This window comes from Rhinatrema bivittatum, chromosome 1 (genome assembly GCF_901001135.1).
Source record: "Rhinatrema bivittatum chromosome 1, aRhiBiv1.1, whole genome shotgun sequence".
Taxonomy (NCBI): Eukaryota; Metazoa; Chordata; class Amphibia; order Gymnophiona; family Rhinatrematidae; genus Rhinatrema; species Rhinatrema bivittatum.
In genome coordinates this window covers 64968494-64987413 of record NC_042615.1, presented here as the reverse complement: position 1 = coordinate 64987413, position 18920 = coordinate 64968494, and the positions used below count along the sequence as shown (strand labels likewise).

The window sequence follows — 18920 nt, the reverse complement described above, 5'->3', positions numbered from 1 at the left end:
TCTCTGCTGAGAGCGAAAACAGGAATGCTTGAAAAGGCAGTCCATGAGGAAGAGGTCTTCCTCCCTGATCTGGGAACCCTGAGGGTACCAGAGAAGGAACAGTCTGATCTGCTGAGCAGACTGCCCACCTACCGAGCCTAGGTATCAAATCTTTGGTTCAAAATAACCTGCTGTTCCACTTGATAACATCGTGGTACACAAGCGGAAACATCTGCATGGATAGGAACTGCTATGTCTGCCAACGAACAGAGGGGAAAAGATCCCATAAGTAACTGCTATATAGGTGGATAGTCGCTCTCACGCAGTCCTCCATCCTTGACCCAAATCACCCTAGATAGGACGAGCTGTCAGAAGGCAAATATGCCCATGAAGAAATAGAGGGAGGAGAAACCTCCACTCAGAGGTAGAGTGCCACCCAACTCGACATTAATGAGTAGGAGCAGCACGAAGTGAAACTATGCACTTTGCGCTCAGTAGGTGTCCAAAGAGGCACTGTGCCACTGTGAGAGGAATCCACATCTGCTACTAGGGAGCAGATTTCCAGGAAAGGGAATACCTGACTCTTCGAGGACTCCCAATCTGGGTAGCTCATCACCCATCACAAGGCACTCCCGCTGCGTAATAGTGCAACGGAGAAGCGAGAGCTCCCAATGGTTAGTCTTTGGATACCATGCAAAAACAGAGTGTGGCTGCCACTCAGAGGCTAAGCCAAACCAGAGAAAGGGGTGTGAAAAACAACCCCTTCTCTGAGCAGAAAACAAGGCACCAAGAGGGAGCTTACTGAAGACATCTCTCTAAAGCCAAAAGTCAGACCTCTCACCCCTGAGGTGGTGGGAGGACACACTATTGAATCGGATTAGTTTGATTCCAGAAACCCTTCCACTCTCCGGATGAAAATGGGGCACAATTGCTGACCTATGAGGTCCTCATGGTGACCGGAACACTGGCTAGTGCCCTCCTAGTTGGACTGTAGGGCCAACATGACAGCCAGGCATAAGAAAACCAGCAAAAGTGACTACAGTTGGCCCATATTGCTGCACTGATTCATACAAATCAAGGGCTGTGTCATTGCCCTAGTCAGAGCCACACACCGGAAAGGGAATGTGTCTAGGAGATTCCCCCTAAAGGGGATCCAACGTAAGCCAATAAGGAAGAAAGCCCATAAGGGCCCTGTCCCCTCCTGAAAAGGGGAGGTACCCTGGTATGTACCCCAAAAATGGAGTGAATAGGATTGTATTCTCAGCCGAGGCATCCCAACGCACCTGTATGGAATGTCTGCTGGCACCAGAAGAACACATGCCAGCAGGCACCTAGTAATGGTGGTGCCCCTTCGCTGAATCTGCATCCTGCAACAGCAGTGCTGTGCACCCGTGCTGTGGTACTCCATCAAGCCAGCAGTGACACGTATGCACGGAAAGACGCAGCACCTGTGGGCCTAGCAGTCCATGTCATGGTCTGGATGGGCACAAAAACTGCAGTAGTGGATTGCGTGTGAAGTATCACCATTGGTATTCAGCAGCACCCTTGGGTGCCAGACACCTGAAGACACTAAAAAGCATCCCTGGCAATCAAGAACAACTACAAAAACCGAATCTCTAAAGAAATTACATGCCAGATAGTAGTCAAACAATACACAATCTACAAACATGTAACTATTGCACCTCAAAATTCACAAAAGTGGTATTTGAATAATAATGACCTCATACTGGCAATCATCATACGTGCTGTCACATATTTAACTCAGCCATCCTTTATAATCACTGGTCATTCATTTATTTTATCTTTTTCATGTGTATGCAATCCAAACTAATAAAACGTAATTCTTGTGTGCAAAAAAAAATTTTTTGTTATCGTTTCTATAGTGTAATGTTCATCAAATTTTGTCAAATTTTCAAGAAAAAGAAACCTTCAACGTGATTCTCACAGATTAATAAAGTTCATGTACGCACTTTTGCTTTATTTATAAGTTGTTAGACATCCACTTAGCTGTGTCATAGCGTTAAAAATGAATATATTCCTTGAGTGTTCTTTCAAAGGCAAATGCAGATGCAGTCCATCGCCCAGTTTCCATCGAAGCTTTATAAACTGAATGCCCGACACGGTTCATGTTTCAGATGAATACCTTCTTCATGGGGCAAGTCGGTTATCTATAAACGTACCACAATGATTCATCAACAATAATCTACATAAATAGCATTGAAGTAAAGCACAAAAGAAAAACAACTTACTGATGCTGTCTGTTTGTTCGGCTCTTTTCTTCCATTTTCCGGTTACATCCACCAGAAGACGGCCCTAAACAGCCATTTTTAAAGGTCAGCTGGACAATCATTTAACAACACGTATTAAATAATTGAGTACCATTCATTATCCCAAGACAAGCAGGATGATAGTCCTCACATGTGGGTGATGTCACTGGACAGAGCCCTATCATTGAAAACTTTCTGTCAAAGTTTCTAGAAACTTTTGACTGGCACACTGAGCCCACTGAGCATGCCCAGCATGCCATTATCCCTCGAGCCACAGGGGTATTCCTTCAGTCTTCTTTTTTCTGTGCTGCAATTAGCCTCGCAGTTAGGAACCCTGTGTGATTCTTCAAACAATTTTTCCTCACGGAAAAAGTTTCAAAAATTTCTCAAAATGTTATCCCTTCATAGGGGTCTCCCACTTTACATCCATTTTTCATCTGTCGGTGAGTAAAATTTATTGCGGTCGATTCCGTTCTTACCATTCTTCATTGCCAGAAGGCTGTCCGGCCTTCAAGTTTTATTATCATGGCAACCGGATTTAAAAAATGCCCAAATTGCCCTCGTACGATGTCGATCACCGACCCCCGTGACGAGTGCGTATTATGCTTGGGCGCAGGACATAATGTTACTTCTTGTCCTCAAAGTGCCAAAGTGACAGCTAAAGGCAGCCGGGTCCGTCTGGAAAAAATGGAAAGCCTGTTCAAAATTCGGTTACTTCAATCGACATCGACGCAGTCGTCACCGGCAGGAGCAGCTAAAAAACTGGTAATTAAAACCCGACGGATACTTGAAGGAAGTGGTGACCACCCGTCTCCGACTCAGTCAAGGTCAGCGATTAAATCTTCCTCTGTGCTGGAGAAAAAGAGCACCGAGAAAAACTTCAACACCGGCATCGACGATCTTCCACACCCGATGCTGGCTCGGTTTCTGGTGCGGCTTTGATGCCCATCGAGCTGCCACCGAAGAGGACTAGGTTAGAGGAGCCGTCTACGCCCTCGATACCTCAAAGTCCAAGGCGATCCCCACCAATATCGGTGCCGGGTACTGTGTAACCACAGGGATCTGTGGAAGAGCCAGTTCTGCCTTCTCTGCCACCCCCTATAGCTGCTCTGTCTTCATCAGCTATACAGTAGGAACTGGACAGATTCATCCGCTAGGCACTCAGAGGCCCTTCGAGATCTACATCCACCGGTGCCGATGCCAACATCGCCACCGATGCCAGAGCCATCGGTTCTCACATCATTGTTCACAAGACTCGATACCTTGATCTACTGACGCAACCTGCGCCATCGAAGCTGAAGGCACCGACCAAACATCCAAAACAGATACCAATTCCCGGTTCTTCAAATGAAGAGGCCTCGGACTCTGAACAGTCACTGATGCCTGAGCCAAGGCCGGGACCATCAGGACTCTTTGAACCGAGCCATCCAACTCTTCCATCGGTGCCATCAATTCCATGTCCAGCTCCATTGATGCCACCAAAGTCTCAACCAAAACCATCGAGGGATCCATCAATGCCTTTACATCCTTCGATGCCATTCTTCATCCCTCCTTCCACTCCTCAACATCACACATTATCAGATACCTGGAAAGATGTGGATACCGATTCTTCTTCTGAAGATATATTATCAGAGCCCTCTCCACCAGAAGAAAGGAGAAAGTCACCATCTGAGGACCTCTCCTTCTCCAACTTCGTAAAGGAAATGTCAGACACAATTCCTTTTCAATTGTTTTGTTTTGTTTTTTTAATTATTTATTTATCATTTTTCAATTTTACAAATAAGAAATTATATTCATTCAATTCCTTGCACTGAAACTTTAAATATCAGTAAATTCAGCTATAATAATTAAATATATCTAAATCAAACAGTTAAAGGTATACCGCTAATGTACAATACTATAGCTGATATATATTAATTTGTAAATGAGAAACTAACTAATAAAGCAATAATGGATATAACTGAGACTACACAGTAATAAGGAGATTCATTGGGAATTAAATAAAATATTTATACCATATAAGATAAATACATAAACCACTGCTGGTTTTAATTTGTTCATGTCTCATTAGATTGCGACACCGGAGAGGAGGTTAATGGCTCCCGTGCCTCTATGAATTGACGCAACTGATCTATTTGAGTAAAGCTGAAAAACTCATTTCCCTTTTTCATAATGCACTGGCAGGGGTATTTCAAAAGAAAAGAGAATCCCATAGAAACAACTCTCTGTTTAAGTACCAAAAATTCTCGTCTTTTAGTACGAGTAATAGGTGCAAGGTCTGGGAAGATTTTTACGTTTTGACCTAAATAGGAAATCGGGTATCTTTGAAAATAATTTTTCATCAGTTTACTAATATCTGTAGTAGTAATAAAAGATACAATTAAGGTATCTCTTTCCATAACCTCTAAAGCAGAGTTTTCTAAAAAGCTGGTAAGATTAGTTGGAATTGAAACTACCATTTGAGGAGCTCTTTTTTTTTTTTATAAAGAAACAAGAATTAATTGATAACATGTTATTCTCGGAAAAACAGAGCTCCTCTTGTAGAAATCTCTTCACTGTAACAAACGGTATTTCACCAGCTATTTTAGGGAAATTTAGAATTCTAACATTTAGATGTCAAGCATTATTTTCTAACATTTCTAATCTTCGTGAGTTCATTAACTGGTCCTTTACAACAACTAAGTTTAAAGACTGAATAGTTTTAACATTTTCTTCCACTCTCTGAACTCTAACCATAACATCATCCACCTGATGTTGCACTACCTGAAACTGTTATTGAAAATTATTAGAAACAGCATCAATTTTACTTTCAAGCCTATTCACAGTTACATTAAGGCCACTGACCAAATCCCATATGGCTCGCAATGTTATCGTCTCAGGCCTAACTAGCGGGAGCTGAGAATCCCCAGATTGTCTCACTTGAGGGGATTCCTGATATATACTTGCAGATTTTGCAGAAGTCCCTTCCAGGGGGAGGGCCTCCTCAGAAGAAAGTTCCCCTTCTGGGCCTCCTCCCTCTTTTCTGGGCACGGATTCAGCACCTTCTTTCGCTGTAAGACAAACCACTTCTTTGGTGGTTGACTCAGCTACATCTCCGTCTGCTCCTCGCTGTACCGGAGGCGAACGTTGTTCTGGACTGAGGGATGCCTCATCCAAAAGGTCCTCCCGTTCTCCTCCCGGAGGGATCTTAGCGGATTCACTGGGTCCCTCAATTGCCAGCTGTGTCATGAAACGGTCAATTTCTAATTGTAATAAGGGAGGCAAGGGCTCTGAAGGGAAAGCCCTTACCTTCCCTTTCCTTTCCTTTTTGCAGGCATTAAGTTAAAGACAGTTCACAGAAAAGAGAAATTTGAACGCTTCAAGTCTATGTTACCTTATGTGTAGCTCAGAATTGGGACAGACACCAAGAGTTCCCCGTCAGTCCGTCTAGTCCGGACCAAGCCGCTCTCGTGCCGCTTTTCTGGCGCGTCTGGACTCCTCCCACCTCGTTGGAGCTTCCGGGTAGGCTGGTGTTCCGGTCCTGAACAGGGGGCACAGGTCTAGTCCCGCGGTTCCTCTCTGCTCTCGCGCCGCTTTCTGGCGCGTCTGGACTCCTCCCACCTCGTTGGAGCTTCCGGGTAGGCTGGTGTTCCAGTCCTGAACAGGGGGCACAGGTCTGGTCCCGCGGTTCCTCTCTGCTCTTGCGCCGCTTTCTGGCGCGTCTGGACTCCTCCCACCTCGTTGGAGCTTCCGGGTAGGCTGGTGTTCCGGTCCTGAACAGGGGGCACAGGTCTGGTCCCGCCTCCTTTTCAATTGTTAACAGAAGAAGACACAAGACACAGGGCTTTGGAGGTCTTCCAGTTTGTGGATTCCCCCAAGGAGATAGTAGCCATACCAGTGCACGAAGTCCTAGCTGAGCTTCAACATCAACTGTGGGAACATCCCTGTTCTGTTCCACCAGTGAACAGCTGAACTGATGCCACATACTTGGTGCAGCATATACCTGGTTTCCAAAAACCTCAACTCCCAGATCAATCTATGGTGGTAGAGTCCGCACAAAAAAGATCAAAGAGAATCCGTCCACATTCATCTATACCTCCTGGCAAGGAGTAAAAATTTCTGGACAATTTAGGACGTAAAATGTTCCAAGGTTCCATGCTTGTATCAAGGATTGCCTCATACCAATTTTATTTGACGCAATACCAGAGAAATTTGTGGAAGCAGATGCAAGAACTGACAGAATCTCTTCCACAACAGCATCAAGATACATTCAGTTCCATCATTCACAAAGGTCTTGAAGCAGGAAAGCACGAGTTACGTGCGGCCTATGACTCTTTCGAGATGTCCTCCAGAATGGCAGTGACAGGCATTAGTGCCAGAAGATGGGCATGGCTGAAGGCATCCGTCCTCAGGCCTGAAGTCCAGGAAAAAATTAGCGGACTTCCTTGTACTGGTGAAAACCTTTTTGGAGAAAGGTGCAAGATGCAGTTGTGCATGTTATTTTCGGGTTATCATGTGCCCTTGGGCCTCGGCCCAACCCCAGACAAGTCCAGGACCAAACCGAGGGTTGGCAGCATGTCCCAGCATGGCAGAGACAAGGTCTTACCCTCTGCCGGCCTTCATGCTCCAGGAGCCAACAAGAAGATGTTGGTAATATGAACAGTCCTTCGACCGTTCCTAGCTCTTTCGGACCTGCCTCATGGGATCGGCATGGAGCAGCAGGCCAGACACGAGACGAGGACAGACAAGGGCTGAAGCTTGGTAGATGGAAGCTCCGGTCATAGAAGACATCTGGGACTAGTGAAGATGAAGTCTCCAGGCACGAGAAATGTCCGAGGCAAGGATGACTCTTACGGTCCTTGGGGAATCCAGATGAGAAGAAAAGGACTTTGAATACTTAGACAAGACAGGTGAGCACTGTTCCTCAGGGCGCCCTACACAGCCCACCTTCAAGGGCGGACCCAATGGGCTGGTCACGGACCACCCTGTCCTCTACGTGCCCTACTCAGCCTAAGGAGGCTGGTCACGAACCACGCGGGAGCGGGGCAGGCTCAGGAACGGAATCCAGCTGGCAGGGGCTCCAGTGACTGGAAACAGGAACCGGACGGAATGGATTTACCCTCGGAGAGGCCACCTGGAGAACTCGGAGAGCTGGAACATGGCAAGAACAGACATCAGGAAGATCAGGTACGTCAATAACCTCTAGCCATCGAGGATATCAGGACTTCAGGAACATCCGGAGAGCAGAGACAGAGGACGTTAGGAACATCAAGACATCAAAGACCTGGACGAGGACCTCAAGAGACGAAGACATGGAACAAGAACTGACGAGAAGTGGAGCTCCTACGAAGAACATGAAGAACCTGACAGAGTGCAGGAAGATAAGGACTTCCAGGAGTGAATTATCTCCGATGCAAGGTGAAGGTAGAATGCAGGAGCAGCCCTTTTATAGGGCTGGCACAGGAAACAGTCTCTAGGTGGGGCCCAGTGCATATCCGGCCGTGGGCCCTTTAAATCTTGAAGAGAGGCGCGGCCACGTGCCTAGGGGGAAACAGGAAGCTGTGCAGGACCGTGGACAGTGGCCCTGCACCGACGTCGCAGAGACAGGGCTGGGCCGAGGAGCAGGTCCTGACATCAGCAGTGGCTCCTGCCGCTGCAGGAGGCCCCGAGGGCGGCCCCGGCCGCCAGGCAAGCTCGGGGATTGCGGCCTCCAGCCGCAAAGATGACCGGGACGTCGGCAGCGGTCCCAGCCGTGAAGAGGCACGGTGGCAGGCGGAAGTCCGCGGCTCCTGCCGCGGTGAAGAAGACATGATGGGCGGCCTCCGGGCCGTAAGAGGTAACCAGAGTCCGCGGCCCGACGACGACGGCGGCATCTGGCCGCATCAGGAAAGAAACAAGCAGCAAGGTGAGGAGCCTGCTCACGGGGGAAGCCCGCGGGCAGGATTCATAACAGTGCAGCTGAAGGATCATAATGAAACTCTGCGCCAACTCTCTGTTATTACTGCAGAGACTCCATCTTCTGCAAGACCATTCTACAGACCACGAAGGTATTATCCACCAGCTCCTCGTGGTAGGACAACAAGGCCAACCCAAAAAGGTCATCCCAGGCAACCAAAGGCATCCAGACCTCAGCCTCCCCCTCAGACAGGCCAAACATCTGGGTTTTGAAAAACTCCCAGAGAACAGCAGCCTCTCCAGAAACCCAAATCAAAATCTACCGGTCGGAGGCCGAGTCCTATTTTCTACCCAATTGGATAAACATCACCACAGATCAATGGGTATTATCCATTATAACACAAGGTTACCATCTGGATTTTCTCACAGTACCCAGAGATTCCCCACCAAATTCCCTCTGGGTACTCTTCTAGAAACAGAATTATCCACCCTCCTGAGAGCCAGGGCTGTGGAACCTGCTCCCCGACCTCAGCAGTGTAGAGAATTCTACTCCCGCTATTTTCTCATTCCAAAGAAAATAGGAGGCCTCCGCCCCATCTTAGACCTCAGAAATCTCAACAAATTTCTACGAAAAGAAAAATTCTGGATGGTGTCCTTAGGCACCATGCATCCCCTTCTTCAAATAGGAGATTGGCTCTGTTCTCTGGATCTACATGACGCTTACGCTCACATTCCAATATTCCCTCCTCATCGCAAGTACCTGCATTTCCTAGTGGGTCATCAACACTTTCAGTACCGGGTTCTGCCCTTCGGACTTGCCTCGGCACCACGCGTATTTACAAAGTGCCTAGCAGTAGCTGTGGCCGATCTATGCAAGAAAAGCATACACATTTTTCCTATGGACAACTGGCTCATCAAGAATCAGTCGAAACAAGGAGCTCTCGACTCTCTCAAGCTCACAATCAACCTGCTTTACTCGTTGGGATTTCTTATCAACTACCAAAAATCCCACCTCATACCATCTCGCCTTCTACAATTCATCAGAGCAGAGTTGAACACCACCGTATCAAGAGCCTTCCTACCAAAAGACCGCACAGACACACTCTCCAGACTAGTGAGATCTCTTCGCTCCAAGAAAACAGCTTCAGCCCATCAATTCCTAACAATGCTGGGCCACATGGCTTCCACAGTCCAATTCACCCCTAAGGCAGATTGGCCATGAAAGTAACGAATGGACTTTAAAATCACAGTGGCTCCAAGCTTTTCAACCACTGTGGTCTCCAATTCAAATCACCCACCAGTTACGTTCATCTCTCCTCTGGTGAACACACACGAACAACTTGTTAACAGGCCTGCCTTTCCAGCAACCAGTTCCACAAGTAACCTTAACTACAGATGCATCCACCTTAGGTTGGGGAGCGCATATAAACCATATTCAGACTCAAGGTACGTGGACAAAGCTCGAAGCAACATTTCAAATCAACTTCCTAGAGCTTTGAGCTATACATTATGCTCTATATGCATTCAAGGACTGCCGTTCACACAAGACTGTTCTCATACAGACAACACAGTTGCCATGTGGTACCTAAACAAACAGGGAGGGACAGGCTCTTATCTCCTTTGCCAAGAAGCCGCGCAGATTTGGGACTGGGCCCTAACACATTCCATGTTTCTCCGGCCCACTTATTTAGCGGGCATACACAACGTCATTGCAGGTCGCCTCATTCATCAGTTCCAACCCCACGAGTGGTCCCTGGATCCAGCGGTAACAACTAGAATCTTCCAATACTGGGGTCAACCAACAATAGACCTCTTTGCATCCGAGCTGAATCACAAAGTGGACAGATTCTGCTCCCTGCACAAGCAACGACACCAGTTAGCCATGAGCGCCTTTGCTCGCCCCTGGAACTGAGGCTTCTTATATGCATATCCCCCAATACCGCTCATAGCAAAAACTCTAATGAAGCTACAACAGGACAAGGGGTCAATGATACTCATAGCCCCTTATTGGCCTCGACAAGTGTGGTTTCCCATACTTCTCGACCTCTCGATCAGGGAACCAATTCGCCTGGGCTCAGCACCCACTCTCATAGCTCAGGACCAGGGCAATTTGCGCCATCCCAACCTTCAGACCCTATCCCTAACAGCCTGGATGTTGAAAGCTTGATTCTGCAACCACTCAATCTTTCAACTAATGTCTCTCAAGTGCTTGTAGCTTCACGAAAACCTTCCACACGAAAATCCTATCGTTCTAAGTGGAACAGATTCACCACGTGGTGCACGCAAAATAGTATTGATCCTTTTTCCTGCCCCACATCATCTTTATTAGACTATCTCTGGCATCTTTCAGAATCTGGTCTCCAGACTTCATCAGTAAGGGTACCCCTGAGTGCTGTCTCAGCTTACCACAAAGGAGTAGGGGATGCACCGATATCAGTGCAACCCCTTATCAGTAGGTTTGTGAGAAGTTTGAATCAACTAAAACCCCCTTTACGGCCACCAGTCTCAAAATGGGACCTTAATGTACTAACAAGGCTCATGCATTCTCCCTTTGAGCCCATAGATTTCCTGCAATATTAAATTTCTTACATGGAAAGTTCTCTTCCTAGTAGCTATTACATCTGCTAGAAGAGTTAGTCAGTTACAAGCACTTGTAACATACTCACCCTATACCAGGTTCCTACCTGACCGAGTGGTCCTGCTTACTCACCCTAAATTCCTTCCCAAGGTGGTTACTGATTTCCACTTGAATCAGTCTATAAATTTGCCCACATTCTTTCCAAGACCTTACTCTCACCAGGGCGAAAGAGATTTACACACCTTGGACTGTAAACTTGCACTAGCATTTTATCTGGACCGCACTGCAGTCCATTGGAAATCCACCCAGCTTTTTGTTTCTTTTGACAAAAACAAACCGGGTAGGGCAGTGGGCAAACAAACTCTCTCCAACTGGCTAGCAGATTGTATAGGCTTCTGCTATGAAAAAGCAGGCCTTTCTCTCCATGGACGAGTAAAAGAGCCCTCAGTTAGAGCCATGGCAACTCAGTAGCACATTATCGTTCAGTACCAAATACTGAGATCTGTAAAGCTGCAACATGGACTTCTCTTCACACATTTGCAGCACATTACTGCTTGGACAAAGAAGGACAACAAGATTCAGCCTTCGGACAATCTGTTTTAAAGAACTTTTTTCCAGTATAATCCCAACTCCTTCTACATCCAACCCACTGTGATTTCAGGCTGCCTCATTTTTCCCAACAGTACGCCAGTTGTTGTGCCTGTTGCACAAATAGTACGCTGTTGGTCCTCAACAAATATGAGTCAGCCTGTAGATTGCTAATCATCCATATGTGAGGACTATCATCCTGCTTGTCCTGGGATAAAGCAGAGTTGCTTACCTGTAACAGGTGTTATCCCAGGACAGCAGGATGTAGTCCTCATGAAACCCACCCACCACCCTGCGGCGTTGGGTCCGAAACCTTTTATTATTTTATTTTTCACTCGCACTTATTGCTACAAACTAGACTGAAGGGAGAACCCTGTGGCTTGAGGGATAATTATCTCTACCCAGATAATCTAAAAAACGCCTCCCTGAAACCACTCCTCAAGAAACATAACCTAGACCCTGGTGTGCTGGCAAATTTCCGCCCTATCTCTAATCTACCATTTCTAGCCAAAATCACAGAAAAATTGGTCAACATCCAGCTCTCGGATTATTTAGAAGATCACAACTTACTTTTCCCTTCCCAATATGGGTTTCGCAAATCTCGCAGCACAGAAACCCTACTCATATCTCTAACTGACCTTTCTCCTAATCCTTTTAGACATTTCGGCGGCTTTTGACACAGTCAACCACCCCATCCTCTTGAATTGCCTCTCAGACATAGGCATTTCAGGAACAGTCCACAATTGGTTCAAGTCGTTCCTCAGTAATAGAAGTTTTAAAGTCAAAATAAACAATAAAGAATCACCATCTACAAATTCTTCCCTTGGCGTACCACAAGGTTCATCCCTATCACCTACCCTTTTCAATATTTACCTCCTTCCCCTTTGCCAACTGTTAACCAGTCTTAACCTTATTCACTACATTTATGCGGACGATGTCCAGATTTTGATTCCCATAACAGAATCTATTAACAAATCCATCGCACTCTGGAACAACAGCTTACAAGCCATCACTAATCTCCTCAACAGTCTAAACCTGGTCATCAATGCCTCTAAGACTGAACTCCTCCTCATTTCCTCCAACCAAGAAAACCCCTCGTCACAGATCCATCACAAACACCTTCTCACCCACACTCATGTGAGAGACCTTGGAGTAATTATAGACAACCGTCTTAACCTAAAGAATATGATCAAAAACACAACTAAAGAGTGCTTCTACAGACTTCAAGTGTTAAAAAGACTCAAACCTCTCCTATTTTTTCATGACTTTAGGACTGTTCTTCAATCCCTAATATTTGCCAAAATTGACTACTGCAGCTCTCTCCTCATTGGCCTTCCCAACTCAACAACCAAGCCCTTACAGATGATACAAAACGCTGCAGCGAGAATTTTAACAAGCACCAACCAGAGAGACCACATTACGCCCGTCCTCCGTAATTTACACTGGTTACCAGTCAGTCACAGGGCTCTGCACAAAGCTCTATCTCTAATTCACAAATCAATTCATAGCTTCCTCCATCTTGACCTCGAATTCCCACTCAAACTCCACACTTCCAACAGACCAATGAGAGAAACCTACAAAGGAGCACTACAACCCCCACCTTCTAAAGCTACACGACTCATCTCTACTAGAGACCGAGCTTTTTCCACAGCAGGTCCAGCCATCTGGAACAACCTACCTGCAGAACTCAGAATGGAACCGTGCCTACCAACATTTAAAAAAAAACTCAAAACTTGGCTCTTCTTACAAGCCTTCCCTGATCCTTCAAACTTTCACTAGACAACTACAACTACTCAGCATTGAATTTGGAACTTCGCCCCTTCAATATTCTCATCAGTTACTAGTCTCCTAGTATTTTAATTTAATACATTCTTAAGGTTTCTCTTTTTCCAGCTGAATTCAGCTTCCTAGTTCATGGTCCTTGTTATTATGTAACTTTCTTACTTTTCTGCTTTACCTCCACTAATTATAAAAAGTTGTTCCTTTGTTATGTTATGTTACACTGATCTACCCCTGTTCGATGTAAACCGACCTGATATGGTATTTAACCTTGAAGGTCGGTATAGAAAAATGTTAAATAAATAAATAAATAAATAATGGCATGCTGGGCATGCTCAGTGGGCTCAGTGTGCCAGTCAAAAGTTTCTAGAAACTTTGACAGAAAGTTTTCTGTGATAGGGATCCATCCAGTGACGTCACCTATATGTGAGGACTACATCCTGCTGTCCTGGGATAACACCTGTCACAGGTAAGCAACTCTGCTGTAGCCTGATTCAACCCTTCTGGATGTACACTCTTCAATTTATAAATCTATTCTTGCTCTTTTAAATTCAACACAGCCAACAAGCCTTGCCTCACAAATCTGCTTCACCTTTTTGAAGGGGTTAATAAACATGTAGATAAAGGTGAACTGGTAGATGTAGTATATTTGGATTTTCAGAAGGCATTTGACAAAGTTCCTCATGAGAGACTAATAGGAAAAGTAAAAAGTCATGGAATAGGAGGCGATGTCCTTTCGTGAATTTTAAACTAGTTAAAAGACAGGAAACAGAGAGTAGGATTAAATGGACAATTTTCTCTGGAGGGGAGTGGGCAGTGGAGTGCCTGAGGGATCTGTACTGGGACCCATGCTTTTCAATGTATTTATAAATGATCTGGAAAGGAATACGATGAATGAGGTAATCAGATGTGCAGATAATACAAAATTATTCAGAGTAGTTAAATCACAAGCAGAGTGTGATAAATTGCAGGAAGACCATGTGAGACTGGAAAATTGGGCATCCAAATGGCAGATGAAATTTAATGTGGATTAGTGCATATAGAAAAAAATAACCCATGCTATAGTTACACGATGTTAGGTTCCATATTAGGAGCTACCACCCAGGAAAGAGATCTAAGCGTCATAGTGGATAACACATTGAAATCGTCAGTTCAGTGTGCTGCAGCAGTCAAGCAAACAGAATGTAAGGAATTATTAGAAAGGGAATGGTGAATAAAACGTAAAATGTCATAATGCCTCTGTATCGCTCCATGGTGAGACCACACCTTGAATACTGTGTACAATTCTGGTCACCGCATCTCAAAAAAGATATAGTTGCGATGGAGAAGGTACAGAGAAGGGCGATCAAAATGATAAAGGGGATGGAACTAAGGAAAGACTAAATAGGTTAGGACTGTTGGAGAAGAGAAGGATGAGGGGGGATATGATAGAGGTGTTTAAAATCATAAGAGGTCTAGAAAGGGTAAAAGTGAATCAGTTATTTACTCTTTCGGATAATAGAAGGACTAGGGGGCATTCCATGAAGTTAGCATATAGCACATTTAAAACTAATCGGAGAAAGTTCATTTTCACTCAACGCACAATTAAACTCTGGAATTTGTTGCCAGGGGATATGGTTAGTGCAGCTAGTGTAGCTGGGTTTAAAAAAGGTTTGGATAAGTTCTTGGAGGAAAAGTCCATTACCTGCTATTAATTAAGTTGACTTAGAAAATAGCCACTTCTATTACTAGCATCAGTAGCATGGAATAAACTTATTTTTTGGGTACTTTCCAGATTCTTATGGCCTGGATTGGCCACTGTTGGAAACAGGATGCTGGGCTTGATGGACCCTTGGTCTGACCCAGTATGGCATGTTCTTATGTTCTTAAGTTATCCGGCTATTGTACTGCATACCGGCATACAAACAAGGGGCCCCATGGGTGGTGGGAGGGTGGCAGTGTGGGGGAAGGCATTTGGAGGGGAGAAAGCAAGATTTCAATGTATATTTAGCCAGGAGGGATGAGGAGTTGGAGGGCTGGGCCTGGTGGTGTTGATCTCCCTTTAATTTAAAATGTTCAAGGGGTTGGAGGAGGGGTCATGGCCAGAGAATGGGTTAAAACCTTTGCAGTGGGGAGTAAGAATCAGGCCAGGAGACCCAGAACTGTTTTGTTTTTGTTTTTTTAAATAAGCGCTACTTACTTTTTGAAGATATCCAGACAAGTAGCAAATTATCCAACTGCACAATTCAGGTACTGGATAGATAACTTTAGGCCTGTTCTGAAGCAGGTCTAAAGTTATCTGGCTATCATAGCTGGTTATAGCTTAAATTTCAGCTAAATTAGCCGGATGATTAAACTCCTCCCTGAAATGCCCTCAGAATGCCTCTTTTTTTAATCCAGCTATATTTTAACATATAATGACTTATCCAGGTAAAACCTAGCCTGTTCAGGGGCTGAATATACAAACCTTTAAGTTAGCCATCTAAAAGGACTATAATGACTTCCTAATGTTTAAAATAACTTAGCCATGTTCATAGATCAATGCGGTATATCCAGTTTCATACCTGGTAAAGAATAAACAATCATCATAATCATATATAATACATTCTTCAAACTTTAGGAATGAAAAAAAGGAAGATATTCTGAAACAAAAGAAAAGAGAAAAATTGCATGAGAGACTGAAACAAGAACAAGAAAAAACTGAGAGAGAAGAGAAAGAAAAAAAGGCTCTGGAGATGTATGAAAGATGGCTGGTGAGTATTGTTTGCAGTCCAGTTGTGTGAATTTGTAAACATTAGAAACTGTATTCTGCCTCCCTTATGAAGGCAACTTTCAAAGCCATTTTTATGGGTAAAGCAGTGCTTTACCTGCAGAAAAGGGGTCTTTGAAAATTTCCCATCCTGTGTGCATGTACAGTAAAATTGCTATTACTACTACTACTTAATATTTTCATAGCGCTACACGACATATGCAGCGCTGTTCAAATATACAAAAAAAAAAGTCTAATAAGACAAACATACAGGACAAGAGACTTGGAGTATAAAGCAAGCAATGGTTAAAAAAAAGTTAGTTAACAATAAAAGCAGACAATCAGGCATAAGATTTAAAAGCGGTTTCAAAAAGGTGGGTCCTTAGATTTTTCTGTAGTAAAAGGAGGCATCCCCCAGAGCAAGGTTGAGGAATGACTTGCAAATACCCATGTACCTTTAAAAAATATGTAAAAGTATGCACATTACTTTGCTCACAGAAAGTATCTGCACAGAAAGCAAGGGCAAAGTTGTGTGGGTATAGTAAGTTTTTGCTTATCTGTAAACAGGGCTCTCCATAGACAGCAAGATAAATCAGCCATAATCAGTGGGTGACGTCATCTGATGGCACTGAAACAGATCCAGCTCCCAGAGCTGAGATGGTGTTTCTGGGGATCCACTGGAGTTCCAGCATGTGGATGCTGCCTTGTGAGCCCCTCTCTCTCTCTTCCAGAGCATAAGCTTTAGTGAGGTATTCGACTCCCCAGAGAATTGGGAGAGTGTTATCCTGCTGTTTAAGGAGAACCCTGTTTATGGCTAAGCAAACTTGCTTTCTTCATCAATAAGCAGGCATAAAGCAGCCAGAACTGGTAGGGAATCCCAAGATGTGGGTTTCCTTCTGGAACAACTACTTAACAGAAAACTCGGACCCCGCCAATGGAGCATGGACTACTGGCTACACAGAACTGTGTGTTCAAAATTACTGTCCTTCCAGGACATGGGGTTCAGACAGTGCAACATGAAGGTGTGAACAGAAGTCAAGTTGCAACTTTGCAGATGTCTTCAGTGGAAGTGGCCCTCAAATGATCTACTGAAGTTGTCATGGATCTCCCTTGTTGAGCCTTGACAGTTGGTAATCTGTAAACCAACCAGAGTTTAACAGTGTGCTATACGGTCTACTAGCCAATTTGAAAGAGTCCTTTTAGCAACTACTCTTCTTAAATGGTTGGGATTAAAGAACAAACATAGTTGAGAAACTTGACAATGAGGTTGAGTCCGCTGCAATTAATATGTAAGGGCTCTCATGCAGTCCAAGGACTGAAGTGCTCTTTATGTGCATTCGTTTTCAGGAAGAATGTTGGTAGCACTATTGATTGGTTAATGTGGAATGCTGATACCGCATTCAGAAGAATATAAAATGAATTTGCAGAATAACCCTGTTGCGAAAAAACTGTAGTGAGGCTGAATAAGAGACCAGCCTGTAATTTTCTTACTTTTTGTGCTGAAGTGACAGCCATGAGAAATAAAATTTCCAGGTGAGAAATTCTGGTCTGTCAACTCAAGCAGCTCAAAGGAATGTTTTATAAATCGAGTCAGGGACCAGATTAAGATTCCAAGGCACTGAAGGTTTTTTTTTACTGTCTAAAGGCTTGGAATGCCACACCCCCTTCATGAACTTGGAAACTAAAGAGTGGTGACAGATAGGAGCCCCCATCCACTTGCTGATGATGTGTTTCAATAGCTCTAAGGTGTACCTTCACCAATGAGGTCCTGAGACTAGAGGATGAGGGAAAGAAGAGATACTAAGTCCTTTGACTCTCAAGAAGAGTCCAGTTGGCTGGCCCCATACCACGAAGAGAACTTCTTCCACTTGAAACCAGAAGATATTCTCATGTTGTGTTTTTAATATGATGTTGATTTTATGGTGTTGATTATGTATGTTTTATTGAAAACCATTTTAAAATTTTATGAAAGGCAGTCAGACAAATAATAAAACTAAACTAAAAACTTACAGGCTAATTTTAAAACAAGTGTGCATGCGCCTATATGGATGCATGAGTGGAGATATCCTGGAATTTTAAATCATAGACGCACTTTACATTTTTTTGAAGAGGTTAATAAACATGTGGATAAAGATGAACCAGTAGATGAAGGGCATTTGGATTTTCAGAAGGCATTTGACAAAGTCCCTCATGAGAGGCTTCTAAGAAAACTAAAAAGTCATGGGATAGGAGGTGATGACCTTTCGTGGACTACAAACTGGTTAAAAGAAAGGAAACATCGAGTAGTATTAAATGGTCAATTTTCTCAGTGGAAAAAGGTAAATAGTGCCTCAGGGATCTATACTTGGACCGGTGCTTTTCAATATGTTTATAAATGATCTGGAAAGGAATACAACAAGTGAGGCAATCAAATTTTCAGATAATACAAAATTATTCAGAGTTGTTAAATCACAAGCGGATTGTGATAAATTGCAAGAGGTCCTTGCGAGACTGTAAGATTGAGCATCCAAATGGCAGATGAAATTTTATGTGGACAAGTGCAAGGTGATTCATAAGGGAAAAATAACCCATGCTGTAGTTACACAATGTTAGGTTCCATATTACAAGCTACCATCCCGGAAAAAGATCTAGGTATCATAGTGGATAATACTTTAAAATTGTCGGCTCAGTGTGCAGCAGCAGTCAAAAAAGCAAACAGAATGTTAGGAATTATTAAAAGAAAATGGTGAATAAAATGGAAAATGTCTTAATACCTCTGTATTGCTCCATGGTGAGACTGCACCTTGAGCATTGTGTACAATTCTGGTCGCCACATCTCAAAGATATAGTTGCACTGGAGAAGGTACAGAGAAGGGCAACCAAAATGATAAAGGGGATGGAATGGCTCCCCTATGAGGAAAGGCTAAAGAGGTTAGGTCTGTTCAGCTTGGAGAAGATCCAGGTGAGGGGGTATATGATAGAGATCTATAAAATCATGAGATATCTAGAACAGGTATATGTAAATCAGTTATTTACTCTTTCGGATAATAGAAGGACTAGGGGGCACTCCATGAAATTATCAAGTAGCACATTGAAAACTAATCAGAGAAAATTCTTTTTCACTCAACGCAAAAATTAAGTTCTGGAA

At 44.1% G+C, this 18920-nt stretch overlaps 2 long non-coding RNA genes across 2 annotated transcripts in view; one reads left to right on the top strand and one right to left on the bottom strand.

Moving 5' to 3' along the window:
- Positions 1-1950: 1950 nt before the first annotated feature.
- The window catches only part of LOC115097451, a 311652-nt gene continuing 294682 nt past the window's right edge, over positions 1951-18920 (bottom strand). The window contains exons 2-3 of the long non-coding RNA XR_003858285.1: positions 2229-2292; positions 1951-2147 (exon numbers count right to left, since the gene is read on the bottom strand). This is a non-coding gene — a long non-coding RNA (uncharacterized LOC115097451). The remainder of the gene's footprint in view (positions 2148-2228; positions 2293-18920) is intronic.
- The window catches only part of LOC115097406, a 30210-nt gene continuing 26959 nt past the window's right edge, over positions 15670-18920 (top strand). The window contains exon 1 of the long non-coding RNA XR_003858279.1: positions 15670-15797. This is a non-coding gene — a long non-coding RNA (uncharacterized LOC115097406). The remainder of the gene's footprint in view (positions 15798-18920) is intronic.